We start from the raw sequence: 13,428 nt of genomic DNA on the forward strand, positions 1-13,428 counted from the left end.
CACTACTCATACAGAGCAAGGGATTACAACAGGCCATCCTGAAGTTTAAGTACTGAAAGACAAAAAAGAGATGATACTGCAGAAAACAACCTGAAAAGTATTTCCAAAAAGGTGAGGTAGATATTTGGTGAGTATTGGTAATCAACATAATTTTGGCTAAGACAGAGGGAGGGCACTCCATAACTAGGCCTCTGGTACAAGGGAAATGCGTGCAAAGTGTGTACTGTGTGCAAAGTTTGTGTTGTAGGCACCAGCCCATATTCTTGGGGAGATGATTCAGAATCCATCAGATTCTGAACTGGTACAGCAGTCCTTCAAAACTTTTGGATCACCATTCAGTAGGGCCTATAGAAGCACCAGTTGGATGTAGGCTGAGGAGGAATAGGGGAATGGGCAGATTCCAGAAACACTGAAGAAAACGGTTTCACTTGATCTCACATGATCCCCCTGGGAGACAAAAGGACTCACTCCAAGAGCTGCAGCATGAAGTGCTAAGTGACCCTATGAGTTACCCCCACTTCCCTTCATATATCCTAGGGAAAAACTGAGTGTTTAGTTACTGTCTTTTTAATGTGGTACTTTATTATTAAAAAGCACTCAGCCACCTTAAAAATGTGGCATAGTGTTGTTAGGAACCTTGAAAAGTTAGTTTAAACAAGTCTCTCCAAGAGTTTGCATGCAAAAGTCATTCCTTCACCCACACTGGCTGCTACAAAGAAAAAGAAAACAAAAAAATCTACAACTACATGCTCATAAATGAACAGGGTTGTCAAAACAGCTGCTTTGTAATGTAAGTGATGATTGGGAGATTTTGTGGGGTGAGGTAGAAATGTTGCCTTTCACCTAAGTTATTTGTGTTAGTCTGGATAATCTTAATCATCCATTCATATTAGCATGAAAGGAAGAGAAAAAATGAGGGAGAAGAAAATAACTTTAGAATAACAATCATGGGGTCACATTGTTATTTTATGACCATATGTCTCATAAAATTAGCTTAGATTATTGAAGCTATAGAATTTGCAATCTACATAAAATAATGTATTTCAGTATATAATTTATAAAATATGTTAAGTATGCCAGTGCGTGCATAAGTCAGATTCACTAAAAATACAATCGTCACCTATGTCACCTGAATGAAAAGTGATTAAAAACATAACAACCTATGAGTGTTTCAAAGCAAAGAATAAAACTTTGTTTTTATTCTGACATCTTATTTTGCATCAAACCGGTACCTCATTTCCATTAAAAAAAAAGTGAAATTCTTACCAGTTTATTTCTTAAATGATCCTAATATTTCTAGAATATCACAATCTTATATTCAAGGTGATAAATCCACATACAGATTAATTACTTTGTAGCCTAAACATTACAGCTTATAAGGACAATGATACCATTTGTTTAGGGTACAAGGGGAAAACTCTACCAAAGAAATGAGCTGCCCAAGGAGGGAAGAAAGTTCCAAATTTAGGTTAAGTTAAATTTACCATAGTCTCAAATGCCCATGACATCGATAAAAAGATCTACTTAAAAGTTTCTGGTTTGTTTGGTTTTTGTTCTTTTTTTTTTTTTTATAAAACACTTACCATCAATAACAAATTTTATAGATAGAATTAAAAGAGAAGATAGTGGAAAGTTCTAGAAACCTTCCATAAAGGTAAATACCATTTCCTTCCCTGCAATGATTTTATTTGATAATACCCAAGGCTCACAAGTTGATGAGAAAAATTGCCCTCCCAGTCAGAAGTGTTGAGATAGAGCCAGGATGGCAAGGATGAAGGTCATGGGCAACTGCACTTGAGGGTCTGGATTGGGGTTCATAGATGGGAATAAGCACACAACCCAAACACAGATGTTTGGGAAAAAATCTAACTGCAATAGATAAGACTCTCAACAATAATTCTGAGTGGAAAGTAAAACTGGAATTATATGTCAATGCCCATGGCTATTTTTTTTTTTAATTTTTTTTTTCAACGTTTTTTATTTATTTTTGGGACAGAGAGAGACAGAGCATGAACGGGGGAGGGGCAGAGAGAGAGGGAGACACAGAATCGGAAACAGGCTCCAGGCTCCGAGCCATCAGCCCAGAGCAATGCCCATGGCTATTTAAGTCACCAAGAAGTAACTAGAGACCACTAACGTATGTTTGTGTCTTTACTGAATCTAACAAAGAAAGCAATATATATGTGTGCATATATACATATATATATGTATATATGCATATTTTAGTTATAATAGTATATTTAGAAGTATAACAGAAAAGAAAAATATGCATATGATTGATAGTTTACCACATTAAAACAACTACTATAAGCTCAGGTGTCTTTTATATGTGTGTGTGTGTGTGTGTGTGTGTGTGTGTGTGTGTGTGTGGTTTTTCTTTAGCTCTTACAGTAATATACAAGCAATTTTATAATCATTTCCTCTTTATTATAAATAAGGATTTTCTATGTTGAGAAAATACCTCGAAATATTTGTCCATAAGAAGAACATAGCTAATTATGCTTAAGAAGGGACATCACTCTGTGTTAGTAAGTTAGAGTTTATTCCAATGACAGAGGCAGAGTGGATGTCAATTGCTTATGAAGAAGAGAAGATACTAGAAATGAATTTTAGGAATTCCTCTTAAGTATTGAGAGACGCACAACTTTAGAGCATTAGCTTTAAGAATGGTTCTGTAAAGACATGTGTTTTCTTTATTTTTAAATTAAATTCTATTATTCTTTTTAAAAAGCAGACTTTATTTTTTAGATTAGTTTTAGGTTCAAAGCAAAATTGAGAGGACTTCCCATATACCTTCTGTCCCCACATATACACAGCCTCCCCACATTGAAAAGTCCACACTGAATGGTGTCAAAATGAACAAATCTATATCAACACATCATTATCACCCAGACTCTATACTTTACATTAGGATTTACTGTGTTGTATATTCTATGAGTTTTGACAAATGTATAATGACATGATACACCATTAGAGTAGTTTTCACTGCCCCAAAAACCCTCTGTGCTCTGCCTACTTATCCCTCCTTCCCCCTCCTTAACCCCAGAGCAACCACTGATCCTTCTGTTCTCTCCACAGTTTTGCCTTTTGGAAAAGGCCAGTTTTCCTAGTTAGAATCATACAATATGTAGTTTTTACAGACTTGACTTTTCTCAGTTAGTAATAGCATTAACAACTTCTTCAAGTCTTTTCATAGCTTGATAGTTCATTTATTTTAATCACTGGATAGCATCCCATTGTCTAGATGTATTTATCCATTCACTTACTGAAGGACATCTTGGATGCTTTGAAGTTTTGGCAATAATGATAAAAGCTTTCATAAACATCATTGTGCAGATTTTTATGTGGACATAAGGTTTCAACTCGTTTGAATAAAAAGCAGGAAGCACGATTACTGGATCATATGGTAAGAACGCATTTAGTTGTGTAAAAAACTGTGAAACTGTATTCCCAAGTGGCTGTACCATTTTTCATTCCAGCCAGCAATCTCTGAGAGTTCCTGTGCCTTCACATCCTTGTTAGCACTTCCGCTATTATAATTTTGCATTGTAGTCATCCCAACGGGCATAGACTGGTATCTTCTCAATATTGTTTTGGTTCGCATTTCCCTGATGACATACCACATGGAACATATCTTCATGTGCTTATTTGCCATCTGTGTATCATCTTTCATGAAGGGTCTGCTAAGGGTCTTTTGCCCATTTTTAAAAAATTGTTTGTATTTTAATTGCTGAGCTTTATGAGTTCTTTCTATATTTTGAATAAAAGTTCTTAATCAGAAAGGTCTTTTGCAATTATTTTCTCCTAGTCTGTGGCTTCTCTTCTCATTCTCTTGATTGTCTTTCACAGAACAGGAATCTTTAATTTTAATGAAGTCCAGGCTATCATTTTTTGTTCATGGATCGTATCTTTGGTGTTGTATCTAAAATATCATCACAGTGCCCAAGGATTTCTCCTATGTTATCTTCTTGGAATTTTATACTTTGGCATTTTATGTTTAGGTCTATGATCCATTTTGAGTTCATTTTTGTGGAGAGAAACTCTGTGTCTAGATTTTTACTTTATTCTCTTACACATGAATGTTCAGCACCCTATGTTGAAATTAAATTCTATTTTATGAATAAATGTATATAAACAGCTTAAATGTAAAAAAGGATTCATGGTTTTCATTTGCTCATTCTGAAATTCTTCTTACCTTATTAATATGCTTAATATTAATATAATACTGCTAATTAGTGATTTATCAACTTGTGATATTATTTATTGAAAACAATTACTATTCCTGATGTAATTTTATTACAAATTTACCACATACTATTACTAGTAAATAGTTCCTGCAGAATCAAACAGTGTACTTTAAAAAATTTTCCTCATTTATTGAATTTAGTAGTTCCTGAATTTACTAATTTTCTATCAGATCTAGCACATGCGTATTAATAATATTTTTCTTTCTTTTTGAACTAAACTTGAAACACTGGAAAATACATCATTCCAATTTTTTTTCTCTCTCTGGAGGTCCTTTATTCCTCTGTTTCAATCTGTACATTCCCTACTAAAATATATCTTTTTCTAGGAAAAATACAAATGTTATTGAAAACCCATAGCGATTGAATTTTGGCTGAACTTAATTTTATGTTATAGTCTCCTTCTACCCTGTACACCTATTAACTCCACCAATACACATACAGTATCATATTCATAGATAAAACTGCCATGAGGGGAGGGAATGGGAGAAATAGGTGAAGGGGATTAAGAGTTACATACTTCCAGTTATAAAACAAACAAGTCATGGTATTATCAAGTATACCATAGGGGATAGAGTCAATATTATAATAACTTTGAATGGTTACAGATAGTAACTAGGCTTATTATGGAGATCATTTACTTCTAACATATATAAATGTTGAATTACTATGCTGCACACCTGAAACTAACAAGATCCTGTATGTCAACTATACTTCAATAAAAAAGTTGTCATGTGGGGCACCCAGGTGACTCAGTCAGTTGAGAGTCCAACTTCGGTTCAGGTCATGATTTCATGGTTCATGGTTCATGGTTCAGAGCCCTGTATCAGGCTCTGTGCTCTACAGTGTAGAGCCCACTTCATTCCTCTGTCCCTGTCTCTCTGCACTTCCCCCACTTGTACTCTCTCTCTTTCAAGAATAAATAAACATTAAAAAAAAAGGTGTCATGGATAACAGTTTCTTCATATTTTGGCTGTGATATATGTTTAATTATATTAAGGCATGGTTTATAACATATTTTCTCTGATATCTTATCATGCCTTCAAACTGCTTACTGAATTGTCATTACATATGTATTTATTTAGGGTTAACGTCTGTGTTCTCAGCCTCTTCTCTTTTTTAATCATGTGAACATAGTGCTTGATTCATGACATATTCTCACTTAAGATATGCAGATCTTATGTACAGATTTTTATGACTTTCACAAATACATACATTCACATAATCATTTTCCCAATCAAGATATAGAACATCTCCTACACCCCATAAAGTTCACTCCAGCCCCTTTCTTGTCAATCCTCATGATGAAAACAGGGAGTTCCATATTTAACAATATTTATGTATCATTTTAACTTTACATAAACAGAAATACACTCAACACAACATTACTGAACACTTTCTGCAAAGTTTCAGCAAAAGCTAATTTAAAGCGATCATTCTTTTTCTGAATCCACATTTTTCAAAGGAAAAAAAATATATATATAATTATCATCGGAAATCCATATGCATTTCGGTAAAACTTAATATAAAACAAGTTGGCTTCAAAAAACTTTTCCTTTTTTGTTGGCAGAGTAGGTGAGAGGACAGTGGGAGCTAAGAAAACATTCATTATTGTTCAATATGCACAGCAGCAGGGGAGGGGAACTGAAGCAGAGGAGGTGGAGGACAACAGCAGTAATACTGTTCAAATCAGCAACCCTCTTTCATGGGAGTGGAAGCCCCCAAGGGGAAGAGAATCTTAGACTGCCCCTCTTCTTGATTTTGAGGCACTCTGTGAGTAAATATAAAATGGCAAAACAAACATGCTGCTAGAAACTGGAGGAAAAATAGGTAAATAACTGACTGAAATAGAACCACTCTGGCGCATGGATAAAGGGGACTGTTCTCAGCTTTACTGTGGCTTTAAACCTATCTTATGTATTAGTTTCTTCACATATCATGATAAAAATTTTTAGTCAAAAGACAATGAAATTTCCAAAGGGTGTCAAATAGTTAAATAAGCAAAAAAGAACTGAAGTAGAATGAAAGAAGTAGCAATTCCTTGTCAGCTAATGCTAGGTAAGTACCACACAAAATTCCACTTCCTCAGCTATGAATATTTAAAATTGGCAATCACATTATAGGAAAACAATGAAACAATATGACAATTTGGCAAGCTCTCCCACCTAAAGATTTACAAAAACGTGGAACAAGAAGAATATGACATTTGGCAACTGCAGTTTCTGAACTGAACTGTTATTATTTCCAAAGCAAGTAATTTCTCAGAAAGCAAAGCAAGGAAACAATCAAAACACCATAAGCTGGTTTTTGAACTGAAATACAGGGGCCACCCTGAGTGATGGAAGACAAATCTAGACTGAATAATACAAGAACTGACTCAAGCCGTAATTCCAAGTCAATATGAAGCAAAGGAAACTTAAAAATTCATTATTCATTTCTGAAAAAACATGAACTTCTTAGTTCCAGCTGTGACCTGAAGTTGGAGAGCCAAATCAGAGACCCAGAAAACAGGAGGATTTTTTGACATGCATACCTCATTTGGCAGTGTGAAGGAGGAATATTTCATGGAAGTATAATTAGTAATCATTTCAGTCTAGCCTTGCCAGACTTACGAAATTTAAAATTCATAATTAAAAAAAATATCCTATAGATTTGATAAACCAAAGTCACACCCAGAATCAATTATATATTATTCCATACAAGTGTGACTCCAAGAAGTTAACATAGCTCTTCTGTTCATCAGAACAGGAGAATTTTCTCTGACCATTGTACACCGGGTATCTAGTAGAGGCTGTTACATTGTAGTTGATCAGTAAATTCTTACTGAATAAATTATTATTACATAACTACACTTCACCATGCTATATTCCAACCAAGTTTTCAAGATTTAAAGGAGGGGAAAAGAAAAGAAAAGCATGCACTTAGTAGAAATAATCTGCTATTATAACAGAAGTGGAAAAGAGGTAGGAAACATGTCCTAGAAATTATAACTCATATAATATGCATGTCTTCAAATGACTCTGAAAAGGCATGAATTTTTTCACTGTTTCCACAAATATTGAGTATCTAATTTGTGGTATGATGGTCACTTTACTAAATTTCACTATATAAAGCCATATAATGCATGGTTCCTGCTCTTGAGAAACCTACAATACAGCAAGGAAAGATAAAGGCATAATTATGATTCAATTTGAAAATTTTATATTAAAAGCACCTGAAATATTATTGTCACATAGAGAGTGAGAATCTTAAAAAATATATCAAAGTAAACAGTCTGTCTGGGAGATCGATCAGTCGATCAATCTGATGGTTTGTAGTTGGAAATATAAGGAAAGAGAACAGAAATGAAATAGAATTTTTTTGAATGTCATAAGTCCAAAAATAGGTTCCTTTTCTTTTTGTTATTCTAAATAGTGAAAGACACTTTGCAGTCTTAGAGATACACCTTATTTCTAAAGACACATAGAGCAGTGAAGACTCCAAGTCAGGTACCATGAAATCATTAACTGTGATGTAGACATACTCAGGTTTTATATAGTAAAGCAACACTTGAAATGGTCAAAGGTTATGAATGTATCCAGTGAAAAGAGAAATAAAGCATAAGCCAAGAATTGAGTTAAGCATTTAGTACTCATTTGTCTTCCTAGGGAAGCCACCAATCTCTGCGTAGGTACTTAGATTTTTTTCCATCTTGTTCCAAATCAGATATTCTTTTAAATTTAATATACAAATGTAATAAAGTTTATAGGAATATACCTTTTTTTTAAATGTTTATTTTAGAGAGAGAGAGGGAGGGAGAATGGGGGAGAAGCAGAGAGAGGGAGACACAGAATCCCAAGCAGGGTCCAGGCTCTGAGCTGTCAGCACAGGGCTTGATGTGGGGCTCGATCGAACCCATGAACTGTGAGATCATGACCTGAGCCGAAGTTGGACGCTTAACCAACTGAGCCACGCAGGCGCCCCTAAATGTAATAAAGCTTAATACATTTAAACATCATATAATCTAAAAAATAAGGAGGTTTTTTTCACTTTAAAAATAAATTTAAGGGGTGCCTGGGTGGCTCAGTCGGTTTGAGGATCCGACTTCAGCTCAGGTCATGATCTCATAGCTCATGAGTTCGAGCCCCACCATTGGTCTCTGTGCCGACAGCTCAGAGCCTGGAGCCTGCTTCAGATTATGTGTCTCCTTCTCTCTCTATCCCATCGTCTGCTCATGCTCTGTCTCTGTCTCAAAAATAAATAAACATTAAAAAAATTTTCTAATAAAAAAAATAAATTTAAGCATACAGTAATTCTTACCTGTCTATATTTCTCAGACTAGAATTGTATTCACCACCATTCCACTGTTTCTGAATTGGTTCTCACCATCATATTCAATTAAATAAAATTCAAAAGTCTCCTATTTTGAAACAGATGCTACTAAAAATATAAGAGGTGTTTTTTGAAAACACTTCAAAGAATTAATAGGAATTTCATTTCACTTCCAAAGGAGTAACAGGATGACTGTGATATAGGAGAATCTGCTTTAAACTACCATCACCAACATAAATTCCAAAACTAGTATCCTTAGAAAATAATACAGTATTCTTAAATTTAAAATGCCAAATATTTGACCAAAATTTACAAATAAATCTAAAAACAAGGAAAATGAAGCATTCACTGTGAATGTTTCATTTTTCTTGTTTTTTTTTCTAAATTAGGAAATATTCAAATATATGAAAAGTACATAGCACTTTAAAGAAACTTTGCCATAACTGCTCCAATCAATTTCTTTAAGAAATAAAACACTGAACATTGTATAATTAGTTGAAATCCAGAGTAATCTAATTGTGATGGTCAATTTTATGTGTCAGTTTGGCTGACCACCTGATGCCCAGATTAAATACTGTTTCTGGGTCTGTCTGTGAGAGTGCTTCCAGATGAGGTTAGGAGTTAAATCAGGACAGTGGACTGCTCCCCTAATGTGGTGGGTCTCACCTAATCTGTAGAGGACCTGAAGAGAACAAAAGGCAGAGGAAGGACAGATTTGCCCCTTTGTCATCCTGCCTGCCTAGTTTAGCTGGGGCATCTCAGCTCTTTTTCACAGGGCCACAGGCTGGGAGTGACACAATAGGCATCTCAGGGTCTCAGGCCTGCAGACTCAAACTGGAATTATACTGCTAGCTTTCTGGGTCTTCAGCCTGAAGATGGTAGATGGTGGGACTTCTCAGCCACCAAGGAATCATGCGAGGCAATTTCTCTTAACAAACATAAATAATACTATATATGGAGACATAAATATGTAAGATATACATGGGGGCGCCTGGGTGGTGCAGTCGGTTAAGCATCCGACTTCAGCCAGGTCACGATCTCGCGGTCCGTGAGTTCGAGCCCCACGTCAGGCTCTGGGCTGATGGCTCGGAGCCTGGAGCCTGTTTCCGATTCTGTGTCTCCCTCTCTCTCTGCCCCTCCCCCGTTCATGCTCTGTCTCTCTCTGTCCCAAAAATAAATAAAAAAGCATTGAAAAAAAAATTAAAAAATAAATAAATAAATAAATAAAAATAAATTAAAAAAAAGATATACATGTATTTCTCCTACTGGTTCTGTTTCTCTGGAGAGAAACTAATATACTAATTTACAAACACTGACCACTGTTCTGATTATGATATATATACATCCTGACTGCATTTCACATTAAATGCATTAAAACAAGTTGGTATTTTGTAATTCCGGACTTTAAATAAACAAAATCAAGTTGTACATATTATTTTGCAACTTTTAAAAAAGCCAGTATTGGGCTATGAGATTTATTCATGCTGTCATATGTTGATTTAATTCACTTATTTTAACTGCACTGCAACACTTTCTCATATGAATATGCATAATCTATTAGCTCATTTCCTTACTGAGAGATACTTATGTTGTTTTCTGTTTTTATTATTATTATTATTATTACAAGCAATGTTATAATGAATTTCTTTGAAAATATCTTTGTGCCATGAGTAATATTCAAAAGATTTAACATTCAAAATAATTTGGGTGCTGCCTAGTAAGAGTAGAAGCCCTACCACTCTGAACTTGCTAGCTATAAAAAAAGGGTATTATATTATTTACATAGTATAAAAATGAGATTGGGGCACCTACGTGGCTCAGTCAGTTAAGTGTCCGACTTCAACTCAGGTCATGATCTCACAGTCTGTGAGTTCGAGCCCCGCGTCAGGCTCTGTGCTGCCAGCTCAGAGACTGAAGCCTGTTTTGGATTCTGTGTCTCCCTCTCTCTGTGCACCTCCCCTCCTCATGCTTGTCTCTCTCTGTCTCAAAAATAAATAAAAACATTTAAAAAAATTAAAAATGAAATATATGTATATAATAACGTATATTATTTTTCTTTAAACTTTGTCATGGTGTCTTTTATATAGAGATTATATTATCTTATACTTTTTATCAAAATGAAATATTTCTTTTTACTGCTTAATTTGTTTTTGGATATTCTTTCATTATATAGCCCTTCCTCTAGGGTACACATTTAATTAACACACTTATGTAAACAAATGCTTGCCTTAAAAAAATTCATTCCAAACTGCTCTCAAATCTGTTCATTTAAATGCTTACAAAGTCATACTTTTAATTCATACTTTCAAATAGGTTTCCTTTTCATAATTATCAAGCTACATTCTCTTTAGCACTTGCCAATTTAGTCTTATCGAATTTCTTTCCGTAACAAATTTCACATAATTTCTGATCTTCTTTTCTCTTATTTTCTTTTTTTTCTTCCAGAATTGTTATGGACATGTTCTATTTCCTCTGAATTCTAAAAATTTTGGCTGCAGTTATGTAACTCTTTGCCTAGTCAACTATGTTCATCTAATCTCTTTTAATTTAACAAAAACATTTTTGAATTCAAAAAAGCTAATTGCCAGAAATATCAACTGTACACAGCTGGGAGCTATCCGAATAGAAGGAATTCAGGTGTAGACTTAAGAAATGCAATTTTATGCATCCAGGTTCTCCAGGAGGCAGATATCAAGATGGGATTAAACATGAAAAGATTAAAGGCAATACTCAAGAGAGAAAAGGAGAAGGGGGGTGGAAAAGTCTGGAGGAGAAAACAAACCCCCATACAAGTCTGACCTTGAATAAAGGAGGAAAAGAAGGAAAGTTGGATAGAAGCATCCTCAATTATGTGCAATTTCAAAAAACATGTAGCAAGGCTTTGGGGAGTCCCTGAGCCAAAGTGAGCCTCCAGAGGACTCTTGTATCTCCCACGAATGGATGTGCCTCAGTACCCCTGCTGTGCTCACTCACAGACTGGGAGAAGCCTCCTGTGACTAGAGCTTCAGCACAAGCATGAGGGTGGATGTGTGAGGTGCTTCAAAGAGTTTATCTTTGAACTTGGAGGTCTGAGAGGCACATTCTCAGAGCCACTGGGGTGATATGTCAGTTTTCCCTATTTCATTGAGAGTTATGCTTCTTGAACTTCAAGTTTCATTAAGTATGTGTTTACTTATTTAGTATGTAACCTTCAGAATGGCAGGCATTGTATCCAAAATATTTTGAGCACTACCTGCAGGCTCCTGGTCATTCATTTTATTGTAAAAATACTGATTATTATCATTTAAAATAATGATAATTCTTTTCCTAGCATTTTATTCAAACAGAATGTTGGTAGTAGAAAACCACCAATTCCATTTTTTTTAAGTTTTAAGAGAAGAAAAAGGCATTTCCAATTCTCTCCATTAGCATGCTGAATGGATATCTGCTTTTTACTCCATTCAGTTCACTACACATAGATTAAAGACCAATTAATAAATAAACACAAATGGAAAACAGTACATTGGCCAATAACGCTCATGATTAGTACCTTTCCTAAAACTTCCAAACACTACTTTTATAATTGCAATGGAATGTTCTGTAAACATTTCCATGAGATCTTTCTGTACTCAAACTTGTTTCTTTCGTCACTAGAGTTGTTTTTCTTAGGACCATATTACTAATTTATTCATGCATACTTAATTTGTTTTTAATTTTCAGTTAAAGCCTCATTTCCTCTCACATTTTTCTGTTCTTTTCTAAAACTGCTATAATTTCAAGGTTTTAGTATTGTGCTTCTCTGAAATAAATGTAGTATTCCAGGTATAGTCTGCTCATCAGTGGAGAGAAGCAGGCAACTGCTTCTCATCATGGTTCATGACATGATGCCTTTATAACCCCAGTGACACCACAATTTCTACCTGGCAGCACAGACTGCAGACTCCATCTAATTTGCTATCCACAGCCGCTTGTCTCTTCATCCTGGCTTCTTCAGAGGTCTGGACAATGTAGAACACATTAACACTTTCATTGTTGCTCATCGAGCTTATCCCACTTAACAAATGCTCAGTTGGCCACATGTATAAACATGTATAAACTCAGTTGGCCACATGTATGTGGAATCCATATTTGCTTTCTCTACTTTAACTGATGCTTGAAACTTAAAGTATTATTAATGTATTTATGAAAACAGTACAGTTGAGTATATACTAGGCTTTGCTATTCAATAAATGCACACCAAATTGATAATAAGTATGTGGGGTTTCTTTTCATCTAGATATTCAATGAAAATGCTAAACTACATTTTATGTGCCATAAAGTATGCTGATTAGTATATTTTATACTATGTAGCATTTCTCTTTTTTCTTTTTTAAAGAATTTTATTTTTATTTATATATAGGTGACACACCAGTATTTCTTAATTTTGAAAAGAATGTATACTCATGCCCATACTACTCAAAGCAATCTACAGATTTAATGTAATCTCTATCAAAATATCAAAATACCAATAGCATTCTTCACAGAACTGGAGCAAATCATCCTAAAACTTGTATAGAACCACAAAATACCTCAAATAGCCAAAATAATCTTGAAAAAGAACAAAATTAGAGGTATTACAAATCCAGATTTCAAGATATATTACAAAGCAGTAGTAACCAAAACAGGTGGGTTGGGGATGGGCTAAATGTGTGATGAGTATTGAGGAGGGCACTTGTCATGAGCACTAGGCAGTACAGAAATGATGAATTACTAAATTCTATACCTGAAACCAATTGTACCAATTGTACCAATTGTGTTAAGTAACTTGAATTTAAATAAAAACTTGAAAATTAATTAATTAATTCAAAATGGATTAAGGACCTAAATGTGAGATCTGAAACCATAAAAATCCTAG

This window comes from Neofelis nebulosa, chromosome 4 (assembly GCF_028018385.1).
Source record: "Neofelis nebulosa isolate mNeoNeb1 chromosome 4, mNeoNeb1.pri, whole genome shotgun sequence".
In the NCBI taxonomy this organism is placed as follows: Eukaryota; Metazoa; Chordata; class Mammalia; order Carnivora; family Felidae; genus Neofelis; species Neofelis nebulosa.